This window comes from Schistocerca americana, chromosome 1, assembly GCF_021461395.2.
Source record: "Schistocerca americana isolate TAMUIC-IGC-003095 chromosome 1, iqSchAmer2.1, whole genome shotgun sequence".
In the NCBI taxonomy this organism is placed as follows: domain Eukaryota; kingdom Metazoa; phylum Arthropoda; class Insecta; order Orthoptera; family Acrididae; genus Schistocerca; species Schistocerca americana.
This window is the reverse complement of record NC_060119.1, coordinates 1,265,667,136-1,265,690,496: the sequence shown is the minus strand read 5'-3', so window position 1 is coordinate 1,265,690,496 and position 23,361 is coordinate 1,265,667,136. Positions and strand designations below refer to the sequence as shown.

Below are 23,361 nucleotides of genomic sequence, written 5' to 3'. Positions count from 1 at the left end.
AAGATATCGAAAATAAAACAGTCACGGCTGCAGATCCGGTAGTCAGAGTAACTAAAAGGAAATGTGGAAACCTAGACTTCCTTTTAATTATTCTGACTGCCGGATTTTCACAAAGACGTCTTTTTGTGTGTGTAGCCGACGTAGAGTATTGGTAGCCGGCGCAATGAACTTGTGTTGTTGACAGTTATAATCAAATTTTTGGCACAGCATTACAACTACCCGTTATACTGTTTATAGAATAGTAACACCGAGCGAGGTGGCGCAGTGGTTAGACACTGGACTCGCATTCGGAAGGACGACGGTTCAATCCCGCGTCCGGCCATCCTGATTTAGGTTTTCCGTGATTTCCCTAAATCACTCCAGGCAAATGCCGGGATGGTTCCTCTGAAAGGGCACGGCCGACTTCCTTCCCCGTCCTTCCCTGTTCCGATGAGACCGATGACCACGCTGTCTGGTCTCCTTCCCCAAACCAACCAACCAACCCACCAACCCACCAACCAATAGCAACAATATGGGGATTGTGAGTCCGCCTTGATGCAAAACACTTTGTTATTTGTTCAAACAGATTTCGGGCTTGCAGCCGGTCGTCGTTCAATACTTCGCACGATATTTCAACTGGGCACCTGCCAGTCATCTTCAGGTGAGCCGTCGCAGAAGTATTCAACGACGACCGGCTGCAAACCAGAAATTTGTTTGAACAGTCAATTCGCCGGGAAAAATTGAGAATTCACACTTTGTTATTTGTTTATTTATTTATTGGTTCAAAAGGCTGTGAGCAAAAATGGTTCAAATGGCTCTGAGCACTATGGGACTTAACTTGTGAGGTCATCAGTCCCCTAGAACTTAGAACTACCTAAACCTAACTAACCTAAGGACATCACACACTTCCATGCCCGAGGCAGGATTCGAACCTGCGACCGTAGCGGTCGCACGGTTCCAGACTGTAGCGCCTAGAACCGCTCGGCCACTCTGGCCTGCTGGCTGTGAGCACTATGCGACTTAACACATGAGGTCATCAGTCCCCTGGAACTTAGAACTACCTGAAGCTAACTAAACTACATCACACACATCCATACCCGAGGCAGGATTCGAACCTGCGACCGTAGCCGTCGCGCGGTTCCAGACTGAAGCGCCTAGAACCGCTTGGCCACTCCGGCCGGGACTTACCCATTCCCCAAACTAGTTTCAGCGACAAATGTCGCCATCGTCAGTGGGTTCTTTAAAACTAAAATTTTCAGGAAGTAGCACAGTTAAACAAATACTGTAACACATTATTACATTTTTACTGTTCGTTTTTTTGAAATATAGTTTTCCGTCCCCAGATCGAATCTGCCCGGCGGATTAACGACGTGGGTGGGTGTGCCGGCCAGCCTGCATGTAGTTTTGGGCGGTTTTCCACATACCCCTGGATGACTACATGGCTGGTCCCCACGTCCCGCCTCAGTTACACGACTCGCACACGTTTGTAACACGTTCACACTCTTTCATGGCTTACACTAGACAGTTGGGGTACACTAATTCCGACCCGGGCAGCATGGTATGGCGGCAGGAAGGGCATCCAGCCACCCCTTTCAATTAAGCTTGCCAAATCCGTTGTATCCTTGCCTATCCTGCGGGACAAAGGCAAAAAGCTATAGTGATAGAACTCTGTTTCCGTTTTTCTCGCCATACATGGTGTCATTTGCAACTGTGTGACGGGCTATAAGTAAACAAATGCTAAAAGGTCAACTTAAGTATTTCAGCATTACACACTTGCGTTTGCGGTAGGATGTGGATGCAGTTTTCGTGTGCACTGAACTGTTACTTACTTTGTTGTGTGCTCAGTTTTATTGGACGGCATGCAGCGAATTCTATACACAGAAACGCAAAACTTTCGCACTTTGCTTAAGATCCAAAACATTACGCCATCTTGCTGTTCGGGACTGACATAATGTTCGCTCGGCTGTGCAGGATCGTATAGCCATCTCTCGTACCTTCTGTCGGGAAATGTGCTTGTCTGCAACAGGATAAGTATCCATACGGTTTGTATCAGCATGTACTCAAATACTGCATTTTTGAATGATTTCACATGCTTATGATATCATTCTCGCCAACCGAGGTGACGAAAATTGGTCCCCGTGCTGGTAAAATCGTTTACCCAGTAACGGATTTAGGTTAAGCATCCACACTATCGGGCCTTACAGTAGGAGAAGCGTCGTCATAGAAACCAATATTTCAGCAAAACTGCGAAATTTAAATACCTCGATTCCTTCCAGCTTCAGACAACGAAACGTTCCCAGACATTCGAGCACAATTTAATGCTGCATGGCTGAAATGAAGCCACAACGCTGAATGCTGTGTCACCTGATACCTAATCACCGTAAGGACACAGGGTACCTTTGAATGATGCAAAAATCTATTTTTTATAACTTTATTAAATTTGTATATACATTATTACGTTTACCGTGAAAAATGACAGCTAGGTCTTGTAACGTAATGAAGCCAGTGATACATTAGGAATCCCACGACACCATCTGGTGTCGGTCTCTTCGTTTATATAAAAAAAATTGTATTAGAGTTGTGTCCATAAACAATATTTCGCATCTAAATATTCATATTTAATATATTTAAAACAATGTTGAATTTTTAACAGAAAATGTTGTAAGTTTAGTTCCATTAGTTTTGCTGAATATATGCCAGTGGTTCTCTCTGACAAAGATGTGAATTCTTTGCTTTGTGTAGTATCTCTGTTGTTCAGTTGCATGTTCGGACTTCGCTGAAAGCGGTTGTAGATGAAAGTGGAGTCGTTTTGTGAGGCTACACTAAGAAGATGTATATTTGTTTTGTTTGTTCAAATTGTGTCGTCATAATATATGAAATGTTGCAGAATACAAAAGTTGGAATGTTCAGATATTTAATTCATTCAGTATTTCGAGAATTACGCTGTGTTCACAATCCTTTCATCAGCTAATTTTCTCTGTACTGGAATAAAACCTGCGAACATTTCCATGCCCCTAAAGAAGAGAACGAAGCAAACATCACAATAATGAGCCAAGTAAATCTTCATACCCACATGTCTGGATGTGTCCTTCAATGCAACTCACTTCAAAATAATGACTAACGTCCTGTCAGAGGACGGGTCACTGAATATGCAGCGTTGAAGAGGCGGTTTACATCCTACAGAGTAAATTTTAGAGTGAGAACCGTCACACTTTTACGTCCACTTTACTTCAATTATAGGAAACGGTCACCAGCATGTGTTAATTTTAATGTTTGCTCATGTTTAGCTTCCTTTTGGTCAAGTGTTTTCTTAACATCCTACTGAAAATCTGCTGCCTCAAATTGCTGCAGGTATTTGTAGGTGTAGATACTCTTTTTGAATGTAGTTACATGTTTCGATGCAAGAGTGATAGCCAGATTGGAAGTGTTTAGCGGTCTGAGGATAAAATGTGACTCTAATACGAAATACCACCGGCTTGCCCGTGACGGACTACCGGTACCGGAAACTGAAAGAGTCGATCTCCAAATCACCAAAGAAGCGACAAGTGGTAAAAGAAGTGCCAAGAGGAAGCCTGAAGATGAAGAATCGCACAAGAATGAAGACTATTCTTAGAAATGTTCTGAGACACAATTTCATACGACTCATACCTTCATTCGCAATTTTCCACTAGTTGTATTTTTCGGAGTTTAGGCATACATAACTCCTAAAGTTTACAAACCACTGCACAAATTTTTTTCGTTTATACCTATCTAGTAAACCTAAATTTTATTGCAATTTTTTATTGCAATTTCAACTAAACCATAGAGAAATAAGATTTTTAATTAGTAAAAAATTCTAAAAATTGAAATATATGATATACAAAATATTTTTCCTGGTTAATGTACATAATGTTTGGAAATGACTGGGCCTAGTATCTCAGTAATCACATCACACACATGTGGTAAAAATTAGCCTTCTACACATGTGTACTGAGGGATTAGACGGTACCTGAATTTGAGGAAGCATTTTAGAAATATTCTGTGTATCAGTTTTATTGTTATTGTTTATTATGAATATCAATACGTAATAATATAAAATTGTAAGTATTGTATAAAGCATTCTGGATTAACTATGATAAACTACAAAACTGTAAAACATACACAAAATAAATAGTGCATGAAAGAAACAGGTCCTGGTTTTCACATAATATGTAGCCGAAAAACTGTCCTGTATCCTTAAGAGTGGATGTTAAAAAATTCAGTATTCAGCTGGTTATCGCATGTGGCCCACAATAACATGCAGCAATAATTTAAAAAAAAAAAACAGGCATTGAAGGCAACGGAAATTAAAGAGCTGCGTTGGTCCATGTGTGTCACATGGCTGGATGATATGAAAAATAATCACCTGAGGGAACGGATGAGTGTGACAGCAGTTCGCGACAAATTAAGAGTACTCCGCCTTAGGTGGAAAGGACACATTACAAGGAGTGACGACAAATCCATGACATAAACAGTCCACACATATGGTAGTTGACGCTGTGACCGTACCTATAAATGATGGTTAGGGCGCGCATGTGACGCGACTCAAAGCAAGGAACGTGCTCGACAGAAAGTTGTCATAGAAAGAGAACCACGCAAGTGGACGCCGCATCAGTGTACGACACACGCTGGGAAATAACGAGTAGTTTAGCAGCACGTGTTACGGCTTAACGCGCCATGTTCAGGTACCCATAAGTTGTTTACATATCATGACGTGTCTTCGGTGCGTGATGTGTTTGCACGGCGTGCCAATTTAATTACGTGGCAAAAGTTTTCCTATATGATAAGTACATAGCTTCCATATTTGACTCACACTGACCCTACAGCCGAAAATACATTGACGGATAAAAATCGACGCATCAAAAAGTAATTACTGTACAGTAGTGAAATTTCGAGAATGCAATTGTCTACGTAACATATTTAAGTGATTAACATTGCAGTATCACAGGTTAATGTAGGCGCGAGATAAGCCATTACAAATGTGAATTACTGGTAAATTAATAACCGGTGTAACCGCGCGAATGTGGAATGCAGGCATGCAAACGCGCATGAATTGTGTTGTCCACGTGCCGTACGTGATTTTTTGGGATGGACTTCCATGCCTGTCGCACATGATCGGTCGATGCAGGGGCGGTTAGTGCTGTTTGCGGATGGCGCTGGAGTTGTCGTCATATGATATCCCATATCTGCTCGGTTGGAGACAGATGACACGGAATGTGGGCCAGCGTTATCCTGTTGGAAAACACCGCCTGAAATGATGTTCATTAATGGCAGCACAACGGGTCGAATCAGGAGACTGACGCACAGATTTGCAGTCATGGTGTGTGGAATAAACACGATAGCGCTCCTGCTGTCATACGAAGTCGCTCCACAGACCGTAACTCCAGGTGTGGGTCCGGTGTGTCTAGCATGCAGACAGGTTTGTTACAGGCGCCCACCTGACCTGCTTCTAACCAACACTTGGTCGTCACTGGCACCGAGACAGAACCAGCTTTCATCAGAAAACACAACAGACATCACCCTGCGCTCCAGTGAGCTCTCGCTTGACACCATTGAAGTAACAAGTAGCGGTGGTTTGGGGTCAGTGGAACGCCCACTACAGGGCGTCTGTCTCGGAGCTGTCTTTGAAATAACCGATTTGTAACAGTTCGTTGTGTCACTGTGGTGCCAACTGCTGCTCAAATTCTTGCTGTAGATGCAGTGCGATGTGCCAGAGCCATACGCCGAACACGATGGTCTTCCTTCTCGGTAGTCTCAAGTGCCTGTCCAGAGACCGTTCTTCTTGCGACCGTACAAGTTCGTGACCACCGCTGACAGCAGTCCTGTACAGTGGCTACATTCCTGCAAAGTCTTTCTGCAATATCACAGAAGGAACATCCAGCTTGTCGTAGCCCTGTTACACGACCTCGTTGAAATTCAGTGAGGTGCTGATAACGACGTATTTGTCGCCTTGAAGATATTCTTGACTATCATCAACTCACTATGTCCAATCTCATAACTAACGCTCATGACCGTTACAACAGTTAGAAGGAAAGCTGATTTGCGCGACTGGCGCGAAATTTGAACAGAGATTATCTTTGAGATGTAGAAACACACCTACCAACTTTCATTTATGTCGCACAAACTGTTCTTGATGTTCTGATTTTTTATGTCAATGTATTTCGCCACGTGATAAAACTTCTTACTAAAGGAATTAACTTTGTGATATCAGTCCGTGATCATAATAAACTTTCTTGAATAATGACGTCTAGATCATTAGGTCTTTTTATATTAAAACCTCATGTTTAGTACGTTTGGCTGTTGCATTAGTGAGGCCCAAATACATAATAAATCAATAGGCCTTTCTGTATACAGACACTGTATTGTATTTCGGAGGTTCCAAATTTAAGTTTGGAGATGGTAAGCGTTACATGGAGTAATGTAACAAATAATTTAAAAAAATAACAGCAGACAAAACGAAACATTGGGTTCAAATTACTGCATACCACTAATGAAGATGTACGAGGGGAATCCCAAAAGCAAGGTCTCGTTTTTTTTTTAAGTACAGAACTCTGTTTGTGTGGCAGTTGGTCACACTGTTATGAAGAGTGCTTCACGCGCTGTGTGTAAACATGCGCACGCCGCGGTAAGACGCTCAGACTTGGCTTGGCAGCCGTTGAGAATGGAGCTCACCTTGGATATTACCGCCAATAGCGAATTGCGCGCAGTTATTCGGTTTCTGAACGCAAAGGGCACTGCGCCGATTGAAATCCATCGCCAATTGACGGAAGTGTATGGTGAGTCGTGCATGGGTGTGAAAAATGTTCCTAAGTGGTGTAGAGAGTTTGCAGCTGGTCGGACCGAAATTCAGGACCAACAAAGGAACGAGAGACCGTCAATTTCTGAGGAACAGTGTAGAAGGTTGAGCAAAGCGTGCGTGAAGATCGGTGGATGACCCTGGATGATCTCTGCACATTCGTTCCTGAGGTTTCCCGAAGCACCGCTCACAGAATTTTAACGGAAACATTGAACTATCAGAAGGTGTGCGCAAGATGGGTGCCACGCATGATGACAGGACCACATACGGCAGTGAGTTGGTGTTTTCTGCGCATTTCTTCACTACCTTGCCTTTCAGCCGAACAGGACAACTTTCTCTACTTTATTGTCACGGGTGACGAAACCTGGGCATACCACTTTACACGTGAGACCAAGCAACAATCACACCAGTGGTGGCATCTTTCTTTGCCAAAGCCGCGGAAATCGAAACAAACACAAGCTGCCGGTAAAGTCACGACAACGGTTTTTTGGGATCGGAAAGGGGTATTGTTGGTCGATTTTATGCCCACTGGGACCACAATTAACGCTGATAGGTACTGTGAGACTCTGAATAATCTCAAATTCAGAACCGGAGAAGAGGAATGTTGAGCAAGGGCGTGCACATTCTCCATGGCAACGCACGCCCACACATCGCTCGGCAAACCGTTGCTCTCCTGCAACAGTTTCAGTGGAACATAATCACGCACCCACCCTATTGTCCTGACTTGGCGCCCAGTGACTATCACCTGTTCCCCTAAGTTAAAAGAACATCAGGCCGGAAAGCGATTCAGCTCCGACGACGAGGTGGAAGAAGAGGTTCATAACTTTCTGAACAACATGGCGGCGAGCCACAGCGTCTACAAAAATGCAACGACATAAATGGTGATTGTGTCGAAAAATAGCTAAATGTTCAAGCTGTAAACTGATGTAAACCATTGTAGAAAGAAACAGGTCTATGTAGTTTAAAAAATAGGAGACTTTACTTTTGGGGTTACCCTCGTATTAACACAGTCTTTCGCCGTATCAGTTCCCCTATTTTTACTTCCTTCACATGCCCCGTTGGAGTAACTCTAGTTGCTGTGTTGGGGAATCGGAGGCGGAAGAGTAAGGCCTGGACTTGCGGGCTCAGATAGCCAAACGTTACGGGGAATGCTCACTAAAATGAGAGAATCTCGAGTCGAGTCCCGGCCTGTCATAAATTTTCAACTGTCACGGCATAGTCATTACCCTCTGGGTTTTGCATATCTGATCGGTTGGCTCAAACCTAATTTCGTTGACGTAGTTTTCCGCGAATTATACAGTGCAGCGTTCGATAGCGAAGCATCTTCAGTGCAAGTGGCTCCAGAGAAGCTCAGGATGAAGTGAACTGGACGGAAGCCTTTGCTGGCTCTACTATTTGCTTTGATTTACAACTAATATATGAGATAAAATATGTTGCTACGAAAAGAGCCACGATGCTCTTAGTGATGCTGTGCTGTGACTTTCTTTGGATCGTTAATTTTCAACAAAACAAAATAGATTATGTTCTTATTGTTCTGGATGTGGCTTTCTATTAAAGGAACATTTTTTTCGTTACTGTAACTCGCCATAAAGTTCAACATATCTTCCTGACTTTACAGTTATTGAGAAGGTTACTGAAAACTATTTCGTTATCAATGCTGATGTTACAGTACGCAATGTTTGTTCAACATCAAAATTTTGCAGTGCATTTTTGTTAACAGTAAAACACCAATAAGTACCACGACTAACACGAGAACATGAGACTATTATCAGAGAAAAAGATGTTTTTACTTTAAGGTTTGCCAGACCAGAACTACGCACAGCAAGATTTCTGTTATGTTATGAAGGTAAATTATCTTTTTGCAGTGTTAATAATATATTATCAGCAGCCCGCGTCAACCTGTAAAACACGTCATAAAATCTGCTGCTCTGCTCTGCAATTCCGAAAGCTGAAAGAAATAATTTTAGTTCCCTTTTACCTGCCCGCTTCTTTGCGGTATGATTGGTTTCATTTAACGCAGTTTGAATGCGCCGCGGCAGCGCCTCGTTCGTTCGTAGCGCAGCTCTGCACCACGAATAATATTTAAATAGCTGAAAATGTCTTAAAGGGATGGTATAAAATGCCAGGCAAGCATTATTACAAATCGTAATTCAAGTTTTCACTAAGTAACTCTATTCAAAACATTTAAACAAATTAAGTTATTACACACCTTTCCAAATCAATGTCTAATGGCGTCCCTCTCTCAGTCTTGACAAAAGAATGCTACGCAAGCGTACAATATAACGTCACAGGCTCTTCCTACTCATGTAACTACAAGAAGACGACAGAGAAATTAATGTTCGGTGATTACTATTCATGCTAGTCACATATTCTCATCTTTGTTTGATATCTATTAAGTATCGTCTGTGGCGGTTTCAGTACTCGCCGACACAGATATTATTAAAAAAAAATCAGTACATAATTCTATACAAGAACAAAACTTGACACATAATGCTTTCTCTTTATTACATAAAGTTCACAGAATCGTTGTCCACGCAATTACAATCATCCAGTTCAATTATTCTTTTCTCCTTTTCTCTTTTTACCACATATAATACGTCTTTTGCTAAGAGACGTTACAAGCCGTCGGTACATCGACTGTTAGTGCAGCGCGGGGTGAGAGGATGCACCTGCAGGCGACTGCTAGCGAGAGGGAGGGGTGGCACGGGGTCGCCGCGCAGTAGCCGCGGCCGGAAGGGCTCGGCAGTCGCCCCAGCCTGAGGGAGCCGCGAGCCGTTCCTGCCTCTGCTGCTGCTTCTGTACGGCGCCTCGGCTCGCCGGGACTGCCACCGGCTAATCGATAGCGGGGGTGGCAGGGAGGCGGGCGGCAGGGGCAGCGGAGGGCACGCGAGCCGCACGCCTCCCTCGTCACGGCGGGGGTGGCCGGCCCGGGGTCAGACACACGCGAGCTGCACTGGGCGGCCCCAAACAACACCGGAGCACGCCCCAAAACAACACGGATGGGATAGGTGTAGCAATTTCACACAAAAGCGTAAGCGTTTCGTGGGGGAGGGGCAAGGTGATCAGCCCTGGGTTAAGACTACTGTTAGCCGTGTGAACGCAGACTTGGGCAAGCTGCTGCTGACATTCGAAATCTCGCATCAATACACTGCTACTACAATTGGGATTGTAAGTAGGCTGTTTAAGTTTGTATGTTGGTAACGGCACGTTTCTGAAGAACAGAAATTTGTTAACATCGAGTATAGATTTAAGTGTTGGGAAGTCGTTTCTGAAAGTATTTGTGTGGAGTGTAGCCATATATGGAAGTGAAACGTGGACGATAAATAGTTTGGACAAGAAGAGAACAGAAGATTTCGAAATGTGGTGCTACAGAAGAATGCTGAACATTAGATAGGTAGAGCACATAACTAATGAGGAGATATTGAATAGAATTGGAGAGAAGAGAAATTTGTGGCACAATTTGACTAGAAGAAGGGATAGGTTGGCAGGGCATGTTCTGAGGCATCAAGGGATCACCAATTTAGTACTGGAGGGCAGTGTGGACGGTAAAAATCGTAGAGGGAGACCAAGAGATGAGTACACTAAGCAGATTCAGAAGGATGTAGGTTGCAGTAAGTACTGGGAGATGAAGAGGCTTGCACAGGATAGAGTAGCATGGAGAGCTGCATCAAACCAGTGTCGGGACTGAAGACCACAACAACAACAACAACACGTAGCGCTCTGTATGAAAATCACTGACTGTGCTGTGTGCAGTCTGTCGCTGGTTGGCATTGTTGGAATATTCGCTATTGTTGGAATATTCGCTATTGTAGTGTTGGGCAGCGGCAGCTGGATGTGAACAGCGCGTAGCGTTGCGCAGTTGGAGGTGAGCCGTCAGCAGTGGTGGATGTGCGGATAGAGATGGCAGAATTTTAAGAGCGGACGATCTGGACGTGTGTCCGCCAGAAAGTGTAAATTTGTAATACTGGATATCATGAACTGATATATATATATATATATATATATATATATATATATATATATATACACTCCTGGAAATGGAAAAAAGAACACATTGACACCGGTGTGTCAGACCCACCATACTTGCTCCGGACACTGCGAGAGGGCTGTACAAGCAATGATCACACGCACGGCACAGCGGACACACCAGGAACCGCGGTGTTGGCCGTCGAATGGCGCTAGCTGCGCAGCATTTGTGCACCGCCGCCGTCAGTGTCAGCCAGTTTGCCGTGGCATACGGAGCTCCATCACAGTCTTTAACACTGGTAGCATGCCGTGACAGCATGGATGTGAACCGTATGTGCAGTTGACGGACTTTGAGCGAGGGCGTATAGTGGGCATGCGGGAGGCCGGGTGGACGTGCCGCCGAATTGCTCAACACGTGGGGCGTGAGGTCTCCACAGTACATCGATGTTGTCGCCAGTGGTCGGCGGAAGGTGCACGTGCCCGTTGACCTGGGACCGGACCGCAGCGACGCACGGATGCACGCCAAGACCGTAGGATCCTACGCAGTGCCGTAGGGGACCGCACCGCCACTTCCCAGCAAATTAGGGACACTGTTGCTCCTAGGGTATCGGCGAGGACCATTCGCAACCGTCTCCATGAAGCTGGGCTACGGTCCCGCACACCGTTAGGCCGTCTTCCGCTCACGCCCCAACATCGTGCAGCCCGCCTCCAGTGGTGTCGCGACAGGCGTGAATGGAGGGACGAATGGAGACGTGTCGTCTTCAGCGATGAGAATCGCTTCTGCCTTGGTGCCAATGATGGTCGTATGCGTGTTTGGCGCCGTGCAGGTGAGCGCCACAATCAGGACTGCATACGACCGAGGCACACAGGGCCAACACCCGGCGTCATGGTGTGGGGAGCGATCTCCTACACTGGCCGTACACCACTGGTGATCGTCGAGGGGACACTGAATAGTGCACGGTACATCCAATCCGTCATCGAACCCATCGTTCTACCATTCCTAGACCGGCAAGGGAACTTGCTGTTCCAACAGGACAATGCACGTCCGCATGTATCCTGTGCCACCCAACGTGCTCTAGAAGGTGTAAGTCAACTACCCTGGCCAGCAAGATCTCCGGATCTGTCCCCCATTGAGCATGTTTGGGACTGGATGAAGCGTCGTCTCACGCGGTCTGCACGTCCAGCACGAACGCTGGTCCAACTGAGGCGCCAGGTGGAAATGGCATGGCAAGCCGTTCCACAGGACTACATCCAGCATCTCTACGATCGTCTCCATGGGAGAATAGCAGCCTGCATTGCTGCGAAAGGTGGATATACACTGTACTAGTGCCGACATTGTGCATGCTCTGTTGCCTGTGTCTATGTGCCTGTGGTTCTGTCAGTGTGATCATGTGATGTATCTGACCCCAGGAATGTGTCAATAAAGTTTCCCCTTCCTGGGACAATGAATTCACGGTGTTCTTATTTCAATTTCCAGGAGTGTATATATATATATATATATATATATAATGACTTTTAAACACTATTAAGGTAAATACATTGTTTGTTCTCTATCAAAATCTTTCATTAGCTAACTATGCCTATCACTAGTTAGTGCCTTCAGTAGTTAGAATCCTTTATTTAGCTGGCAGTATTGCCGCTCGTTGTATTGCAGTACTTCGAGTAACGAATATTTTTGTGAGGTAAGTGATTTGTGAAAGGTATAGGTTATTGTTAGTCAGGGCCATTCTTTTGTAGGGATTTTTGAAAGTCAGATTCCGTTGCGCTAAAAATATTGTGCGTCAGTTTAGTGTTATATCAGAATAAGTAAAGAGCGAAATGTCTGAGTACATTCATTTCTGCTCAGCTGTTTAAAAATCAAATAACGTAAGGGGTTTATCAGCACAGTAATTCATAAATTTTTCTAAGGGGACGTTTCAGGATCCGGGGCAGTACTAGACAATGCCTACCGAGGCAGCAGCGGAAATGTTGCGGCTATGTCACGCCAGTCCAGACGACTTCATTAGCCGCCTCAATGACATTCATTCAGGGCATGTTCAGCAATATTATTCATACGGCATAAAATGGGATGTTCTCCACACAGAAACTAAAGGCAGAAATCTAACATTACACGAAAGTCTGGTCATTAACAAACACCAGTCACAGAATACTGCCAACGGCCTTGCTGCAGTGGTAACACCGGTTCCCGTCAGATCACCGAAGTTAAGCGCTGTCGGGCTGGGCTAGCACTTGGATGGGTGACCATCCGGTCTGCCGAGCGCTGTTGGCAAGCGGGGTGCACTCAGCCATTGTGAGGCAAACTGAGGAGCTACTTGATCGAGAAGTAGCGGCTCCGGTCTCGCAAACTGACATACGGCCGGGAGAGCGGAGTGCTGACCACATGGCCCTCCATATACGCATCCAGCGACGCCTGTGAGCTGAGGATGACACGGCGGCCGGTCGGTACCGTTGGACCTTCATGGCCTGTGCGGGAGAAGTTTAGTTTTCACAGAATCCTGACCTGGTCCTTAACGACCAAACACAGTTCCATTACCCGCCCCTTCTAAAGTAGCAGCCAGTTATTATTTCTCTCAGCATCAGATAATAAGCTTGTTATAACCGTTAAAAATCCACATTCCGTAGATTTCTTTCTGCTTCCCCTCCAGCCTTTCTTCGGCCTGTTCATCGCATTCAGCAGTTTTTCCCACATGACATAGTAGCCTGAGCCATTGATCACTTCTATCACATATTTGTAGTTTATTTTATTTATTTATTTATTTATTTATTGTTCCGTGGGACCACATTTAGGAGAAGTCTCCATGGTCATGGAACGAGTCAATACATGAAATTATAACACGATTGTAGAAACAGATAAAATGAAATATAAGAAACATATTCAGGCGACAAGTCGTTAGTTTAAATAAAGAAAATCAAAAATGTACACTGGAATTTGCTTAACTTTGTATCTCTTCCAGGAGCTCCTCGACAGAATAGAAGGAGTGAACCATGAGGAAACTCTTCAGTTTAGACTTAAAAGTGTTTGGGCTACTGCTAAGATTTTTGAGTTCTTGTGGTAGCTTATTGAAAATGGATGCAGCAGAATACTGCACTCCTTTCTGCACAAGAGTCAAGGAAGTGCATTCCACATGCAGATTTGATTTCTGCCGAGTATTAACTGAGTGAAAGCTGCTAACTCTTGGGAATAAGCTAATATTGCTAACAACAAACGACATTAAACAAAATACATACTGTGAGGGCAATGTCAAAATTCCCAGACTATTGAATAGGGGTCGACAAGAGGTTTTCGAACTTACACCATACATAGCTCGAACAGCCCGTTTTTGAGCCAAAAATACCCTTTTTAAATCAGAAGAATTACCCCAAAAAATAATACCATATGACATAAGCGTATGAAAATATGCGAAGTATACTACTTTTCGTGTTGAAATGTCACTTATTTCAGATACTGTTCTAATGGTAAATAAAGCGGCATTTATTTTCTGAACAAGATCCTGAACATGGGCTTTCCACAACAGCTTACTATCTATCTGTACGCCTAGGAACTTGAACTGTTCCGTCTCGCTTATAACATGCCCATCCTGTCTGATTAAAATGTCAGTTCTTGTTGAATTGTGGGTTAGAAACTGTAAAAACTGAGTCTTACTGTGATTTAGCATCAAATTATTTTCCACAAGTGTACAAGTGTACAAGTAGTACACATTCATACAGTTTTAATATTTGAATATACTGTAATATAAGATTTATTTGTTCAGATTCTCTTTGGTATTACATTAAGCATGTGTTTTGTATCGATGTAATGACAAAATGTCACATATACCTGTATAACAACTCTCGGTGAACTTGTGTGGACCATCTGTTTAGTCTTAACTGACGATGGGCGAAGACTGGTTCATAACGAACTATTAAATAAATGTCATTGTGGACCATTAGAACTGTCTATTCAAATTTTTAATATGTTTATGTTCCTCCAAGAACCGACGGAATATTCCGTAAATATTACTGCATTTCCTTAGGTTCATCCAGTGATCACACTTCCCGACACAGAAGAGTGACTGCGTTACTGACCCAGTCTGGTGAATAGCGTGTGTGTATTGGGAACGTCGCAGGTCATATTAAACTTGTTTGGTGCACCCCTTGCCTACCCATCCCTCTCCACTAAATTGCTTTGGCATACGTTGAATATTTACTGCCCAGTATACCGTATTGGGATCTGTCACTCAAAAACACATTGTACCAGTCGCGCACCTTTAACGATGCTCTGTGGGATTGTATCTTCGTTATTAGCTGACAAAGTGCCACAGTTTCTAACGTGTTGTTTTTCCTGGACATTCAATTAGTTACCTGTCTCGTAGTTCATTTGCGCTTTACAGGGTATGCCCAAAGGTATGGAACACGAAAAACACTACACATTACCGAGTCGAATACGGTGCAGGAACCCATAAGCTTTCAAATCGGCTTCAGACCTTCTCGGAATGGATGAATGCAGATCGTTTATGATTTTCTACGGAATCTTGTGTCATTCTTCCTGCAAAACAGTGGCGAGTTCAGGTAACATCGTTGTAGATGGGTAGCGATCACGTACGCTTCTCTCCAAAATCAGTCACAAAGGTTCAATAATATTGAGATCTGGTGAGAGTGGCGGTCAGGGGAGACGCGATAGCTCATCTACGTGCTCAGAAAACCAGTCCTGTACGACGTAAACTGTTTGAAGAGAGGCTCTTCCGTTTTGGAAGCCAGCATCACCACTAGGAGACAAACACAGTCAGTCCCGTGGGATGGATGTGATCAGCCAAAATCGTCACACAGTCCTTGACAGTAATGCGACGATGAAGAGTAACCACAGGGCCCATGGAGTGCCGCCATACGGCTGCCCAAACCATCACCAAACCCCCGCCATGTTTCACTCTAGGGACGTCAACGAGGCCGGAAGTTGGAAACAGCGTGAAGCAAGACTCGCCAGGTCAAATTACATTGTTCTATTGCTCCATACTCCAAGTTTTATGGCTTCGGTATCACATTTTCCTGTTACAGGCATTTGCATCAGTGATTGGTTCTGGGATTATAGCTCGCTCTGCAGTTCCCAGCTTCTGGAGTTCCTTTTCTGTTGTTTGGGCGCGACAGCATTTGCGAGTGCGGCATGCAACTCTGGATTGACTTTTTCAGCTGTCGTTCGTCACAGTCCTCTTTAGTGACCGCCTTCATTATCACTCAACACACTTTCGCTCGGCATTTCCCGGTTTCCTCGTATGAGATATAAATCTTCGGTACAGTGCCTCTTGAAACTTCAGCTACCTTGTTTACGGGAGCAGACACGTTCGAATGCACTGAGCTCTCCGACATGATACACTCTCAACTACACAGAACCCTGTTCTCACCACGACGGACACTTTCAACGTACTGAGGACGCTGCACATCTGCCGTTCATGATGTAACACATCAGTCTAACTGCAGGCTTGTCTACCATCTGCATTTATGTTCATGCAAGCGTTTCACGTAATGTTTCCACATTTTTGTCCACTCCCTGTAGTTGTAATGACGTGAAACAAGTTAATTAACGTAGTATTAATTTGTGCTTAAATATGGCTGTACGGTGAGCATTTACACGCGAGAATACATAACAGAGATAATACTTCGATTATGTGTCGCAGTAAATACGTAAAACTTTTGGACAAATTAAGCTACTAAGGTATAGGTAAAAACTACTAAAAAAAACTTTTTAGCTTGGTATGAAATTCAGTTCTTACGTAGGCTAGGTATTTAATATCAGTGAATAAGGGATCAAATATTTTTATAGCAGCATTATTTAGCCTTTCCTGAGAATACTATCATGAATACATAAGCCGGCCACTGTGGCCGAGCGGTTCTAGGCGCTTCAGTCCGGAACCGCGCTGCTGCTACGGTCGCAGGTTGGAATCCTACCTCGGGCATGGATGTGTGTGGTGTCCTTACGTTAGTTAGGTTTAAGTAGTTCTAAGTCTAGGGAACTGATGACCTCAGATGTTGAGTCCCATAGTGCTTAGAGCCATTTGAACCATTTTTGAATACATATACATACACATATATAAGTATGGATATATGAACAGCCATTCGAGAATGGCGCGTCAAGTCGGGAATTTGGGCCGGAGGGGAAGCGAGCACGGATGGTCGAAACGATTAAGGCGAACACTCGCGTAAAGTGAGGTATCCGGTTTCGAGTGCTGGTCCGGCACCAGTTTCCGCTTGTCGCCATTGATTTGTTTCAGTGGCCTCTTGTGGCTGACGTCGTTATTTCACTTTTATAATAGTGACAACATCTGCTCTTGTTTGACGCCTGTCAGAGTAATAAAGAAAGCGGCCGTCTGTTCTCATACAGAAAGTCGAATCTAGGTACAGGCTACTGAAAACATCTATGAGATGGTCAGGAATTGCATATAGGCTTACAATATTCCAGAAAGTTTCTCGACAGATTGTGGAGAACAAGAGATAAATCTAAAATCACGCAGCAGATGTGTTTCGGTGACTGGTAAACATTTGCATCTCAGAAGACCAGATCAGCTTTAGCAAAAACCGGGGAACGAGAGAAGGGATGTGGCTTTCACAATTAGCTGTAGAGAAAGATGTGGAAAGGAATTTAACAACATTCGTCGCTTTTGTAGATGTACAAAAAGCGTTTGATAATGTGAAATTGGAAAAAAAAATTTTCTGAGGCACTGAAGAAATAGGAAATGTTTACAGAGACTGGCAGCTGATGTGGCACCTTTACAAAAACGTGACGCCTGTTATTGATGGGCGATCAACACAGGAAAAAACCACAGATTCTGGAAGGAATTCGGAAATAATGTACGATACGTCCGATTTATTTTTAATCTGTACGTAGAAGTGACGCTGAATACAATCAGAGAACAGATAGAGGTAGGTGTGGCAATACATAGAAAAGTAGTAGGTATGCTGAAGATATAATTGATATAACTGAAAATTATGAATACCTTTCATATTTGTTAAGTATATGTATAAAGGCACAGACAAAGAATATACATAAAAGTAAACGAATCTGAAATAAAGAAGGTCGTTCGTGACAAAAGAGGGAAGCGAAAAGGCCAGTACGTTCACGGGACAAGGTGATGCAAGAAGTTGAGTCATTTACTTATTTAGGGAGCAAGACCACAAGACCACTCACGACAGGTGAAAGGAGAGAAGTAGGAGACAAGAGTACCCAAGCGAACTGAGCCTCCGATAAAAAAAAAAGAAGAATATATTAACCTCACTAAATATAAGCCTACTAATCTGGTTTCCTAAATTACATTTATGGAGTGTGCAATGCTGATTAAGGGCCTCAGCGACACGGGCCAAGCTAAAAGGAATGCCAGAGACGCTCCAACTACAAGATTTGTATACCACAGTTAGTAGCAGACGCTTGGGCGCCAACCTGAGAGGGGAGCAGGGGCTCCCGAGTTCAAAATTTGTGTGCAGTGCGGATAGTAATTAGAAGCGAGAACTGACACGGGTGAAAGTCTTCGTATAAAGAACGGGTGGGGGCAGTTGGTTAAGTTTGCATGTGTGCAAAATTGTTCTCGAACCGGCTCTGGGAGAGTGGCACTATATCGCGGTGAGACTTGGACGTTAGGTGCTGAGGGTAGGAAGAGGGTGAATTTTTTTAGTCCCGTGATGTCACAAGCACGTCCTGAAAATCGCAAGTGCCGATAAAATCACCAATTACAGCGTCCTTAAATGAGTGGAAGAGAGGATTAGAGTATAGAAGACTATCCAAATAAACATGTAAATGTTCGTTTGTTCAAAATCACGTGTCTCCGAAAGTTCTTGACTGATTGCTTTGGAATTTTGGCACAACGTTGGATTCTAATACAGGCGTGTTTTTAAGTACCTATTTCTTTAGTATATGATACGTACAGTATGATATATTTACTTTTTGAGATTTTTGTAAGAATGTTTCCATATTATTAAATTTACAAAATATTATATATTAGATGTATTTTTTTTAATGGTATGTAAAAATACACGTGTAATCCAGGGCAGTTCCGGCCGGGGTGGCCGAGCGGTTCTAGGCGCTACAGTGTGGAACCGCGCGACCGCTACGGTCGCAGGTTCGCATCCTGCCGCGGGCATGGATGTATGTGATGGCCTTAGGTTAGTTAGATTTAAGTAGTTTTAAGTTCTAGGGGACTGATGACCTCAGAAGTTAAGTCCGATAGTGCTCAAAGCCATTAGAACCATTTTTTCCAATGCAACGTTGTGTCAAAATTTCAAAGCATTCGGTCAAAAATACGGACATTTGCGATTAGGAACATCTACAATTTCTGTATAACTAGAAACTTCCTCCAAATATCAAATCCACAAAAGTTCTTCATGGATTGCTTTGAAATTCCGACACAACGTTCAATTCTAATACAGGCGCGGTTTAGGTACCTAAACACAAGGGAAAACACTGTTGCCAAAAAACTCAAAATGTACCTTCCCGATTTTCTTCCAAACTTCACGCATTACTCTAATGAACGTATAAACATTTAGACAAATATAGACTATATACTTTTTAAGATATATAACAATAAACAAGGCTCAAGTTCAGAGAGGAAGAGGGAAAAATGAAACAGACTGGGGGGGGGGGGGGAGGAGGAAATGGACATAGAAAACCGGAAGTAGGAGAGGGACAGAGAGAGGACAGGAGAAGGTGGAGAGAAGAAGAAGGAAGGAGCAGATGGGAAGAGAAAGGGGGCGGGAGGTGATAGACAGAGAGTGCGAGACAGAGCGGGCAGGACGAGATGCGGAAAGGGGGCAGGGGAGGAGAAGACGGACAGAGAGAGGAGAGAGAAAGAGATTAGGACGTATATCAAACTCTCATACATATAGGAAAAGTGTGCTTTCTCTTTTCTTTCTTTCCCATTTAACCAGACTGAGCGATAGCAAAGCATGGCCTGGGACAGCTAGCAGTAAATCCATTGAGCATGCGAGTTTCTTGAAACAATACAGGGAAAATGTACTAAAGGACAGCCACAATTCAGGTGCACAGGTCACTCTAAAGAAAGAAAGTGGAGTATAATTTCAACAGGCATTAGTCAGTCTCTTAAAGGAACTGTTTTCGCTTTCTAGCGCTGCAGATCCTGTAGACTTGGTAGCAGGTGGCCGTTTAACTTCCAGAGCGGGCGTGAGTCATGTCGGGCAGCTAAGTGTTGTGAATGTGGCAATCACCTGTACGGAACCGGCTCTGGAAAATGTGTCACGGAGGAAACGTTGCAAACTGGCAGAAAGGAACTACCAGTTATGAACGTTCCCATGACCATGGATAAAATTTGTCGATTTCTTGGTGTATGAATGCTGACTACCGAATATGACTGCAAGGAATCGTGTACCACTCGCAGCCATGTAACACGGCCTATGAACTGTGATCGTAAAGAGATACTACACAGAGGCACCACATACGAGAGCTACTCCTTGACAGTGACAATGGATTTCAAACCGGACAGGAATTGCTGCTGACGATGAATACAGGTACATATCGTCCAGTTTCTCAGAGACCATACCGAAGGGATCTGCATGCAGTACTCAGCTGCAGTAGCATTGCTTGCAAAAGGCCATCGATCTCAGTGGTACGTAAAGCTCCGTGTCCTTAATAGTCCAAACAACTTAGAATATGCACAGTATGCTTGTAGTATGGTCCACCGAGCAGGAATTTTGCATCTTTTTCAGTGGTGCGTGTCGTCGAGCACAACGACGCCGCAGTGAGGCGTTAACCCGTAGTCTGTCGGGGATGTGGTTCAATCTGGAGGTGGGTCTGTGAAGTTTCGGGCATATTTTCGGTACCACGACTTGGCTCCACTCATTCAGGTGACCGTGAACTTCAACCAGTATGTATACTTCAGTATTCTCGGGAAGTCAGCGTTGTCCTGTCTTGTACATGTACTTTGAGAGTATGTTATGGAGGCTCCCGCCTTCCGGGAAGACGACAGCCGTATTTACAGCAATGCACGCATACATTACTTGTTCGACAAGCATTCAGTCACCCTATGTCACCTCTGCTGGTCCACTAAATCACTGAATCCCACAGGTAACCTGTGGAACTATTTGGGCCACGGGTGACACATCTCAGCAAATTATATACGGAATCTAATCGTCAAGGAGTAGCTTCAGCAGGATATGACGTACCTGACGAAACTCTGCACAAATATTGACTAAGCCAATTTCTTCAGAACCACTCATGAGTTCGTGGGCTCGTGTTGCCGGTGCCATACGACAATGCCTCAGCCGCCAGGAAGACGCGTAACTACAAAAAATACTAGACAGCTATCGCATGCCAGACCAGAGAGTACAAGTTTCGAAGACACGGTACTATCGTATACTACATCGAGACAATGAACAGTTCCAGAAATACTATCCTAGGTTCATAGAATTTAAACATTATTTATACTGCATGACCCAGGAGAAAAGATACATGCTTTGAGGGTGATGGTATTAGTGACTCTGAACAAAGCTTCATATATGTCCTATTCCAAACGGTTTCCATGATAGAACACGTTTAATAGCGCTTCTACATGTTCTTCTTGAATAACTCAATAAGCGTATGCTCCAATGAAAACATGTGGTAGTACAAAATTAAACTACCGTTTTTATGGACTATAAGATGCACTCTTTCTTCGAAAAATTGCCTCCAAACTCCAGGTGCGTCTCATACTCGAAATTAATGTAAAAATGTCCAATGTTTTATTTAATATTCCCGCGTCATAAAAATGGCCATATTTCGACGCCGCGGGAAACCACCTCTATCTGGCAACATTGGATTCACCGATGCGACGAACATGAGTCGCGGAGATTCAGAAGCTTGTTAACACTGCCATCAACAGAAAAAACTCCTCGCGATTAGTGGGCTAGTAAAGAAGAACTGAAAAAAAATTAGGAAGACTAGACGTGCAAATAGAGGACTGAATGCAAAATGTCCAAAACTAGAAGATGACACATTGAAATAGATTCGAGGACGCCGTCAAAATGGCAATGGAATTAATATAAAAATGGTTCAAATACACGCTCGTGAGCTAGCGCTGCAGTGGAACTTAACAGACTTTACGGGTGATGTTCGCTGGTGCTACAGATTTATGAAGCGTCATAGACTTAGAGCATGCGAACGAAAACCAAAATATGTCAGAAAATGCCACAAGAGTATGAAGAGAAAGTATTATCTTTCCGTCGCTTTATTATTCAACACAGAAAGAAAACCCGCGAGCAACTACGCCAAATAGCGAATATGGATGAAATTCTTCTGACAATAGCAGTGCCGAGAAACAGAACTGTAGCGATAAAAGGTGCTAAAACTTTAACTATGAAAACAAGTGGACATGAAAAACTGCACTACACTGCTGTTTTGACGTGTGGTGTAATTGTGTGTGTGTTGTGTTGTACAACTTCAGCAAGATTACAATAACATTAGTTATTTATTATTAATGTAACATGAGGTATTATTTAATTACTGCTTTTCCCGGCTAATGAACGTTATTTTGTTAAAGAAGTCTCCGCCTGGGAACGTGTAACAATGTTGTCTGTCAAGCAGTTAAATTTAAGTTCATTCACAAAAGTAATCATTTATAACCGACAAACAAGCTAAATGTATGATGACTAATCTGAACTAAACAAGATTAATGATTTTTAGTAATTTCAGTGCTGTTATTTAAAATACTCTTTGCTAGTTGCAGATCGTTTATCAAAAGTAACGCTACTGTTATCTCGAGGTGGCAACACATTTCTTTAAGCAAAATGAACAGTTTTGTCATACAATACCACACGTAGACAACACTAACGTATTTTCCTGCCAAAATATTTCACAAAAGTTGTTACGAAATTACCAGGTTTCATTCATCAGCAGATAATAATTTATATCACTTAAGATGCTGTTTGCATTCATAGCAGTTCGATGTATTCACTGTCTAACTGGAATTTATTACCTCAGAATGGGTCCTCGGCCACTAGTACACAACTATTGTTGCAATTATACCCAACAACATTTAAGTACGTGTAGAAATTCAATTTAAAACTGCCGCTGCAATATTTCACTAAGATGGCGGCTAACATAAATCACTTATCGACTCTGCTTCAGACTGCGCTTTACCCGTAATAAATAATCTATATTAAATCTTTTCTCACCTTCACTATATTCATTAACATTAGAAAATATTTCTCACCGTTACAAGACTTAAGCTACTAATATTCACCATTTACCAATAAACTGCGCTGTAGATCAATTGCGCTAATGGCTGCGCTCTTATATGGTAGCTGAGCAGAAAACTCCAAATAAAGAAGATTCATTTCGATATCATACAAACTCTGCTATCAAATATCGGTTAGCAACACAGCAGTATTTTAGTACAGATTTTTACAGACCTCTGTGTTACGTCCTATGAGTACAACAGTTCGAACAAGAAGTAGTAAGATTTTTCTTCAAAATCATAGATAATAAAAGATTAAGATTTTCATTATCTTTTTACGTGGGTATTGTCTGAGATACAATTTTTTCATAACATTAAATTATGTCGCGGTCAATAATTGTTTATTATGTTATTAACGACGAGGTGCTTTTTTTTAGTATTACGAGAATTGGATCAAAGTTCAGTCACATTCCACAC

At 43.2% G+C, this 23,361-nt stretch overlaps 1 protein-coding gene and 1 pseudogene across 1 annotated transcript in view; both read left to right on the top strand.

The window, feature by feature from the left end:
* LOC124598913 overlaps window positions 1-23,361 on the top strand; it is a 732,917-nt gene that overhangs the window by 98,025 nt on the left and 611,531 nt on the right. The window lies entirely within an intron of this gene.
* LOC124557149 lies at window positions 12,911-13,028 on the top strand (annotated as a pseudogene).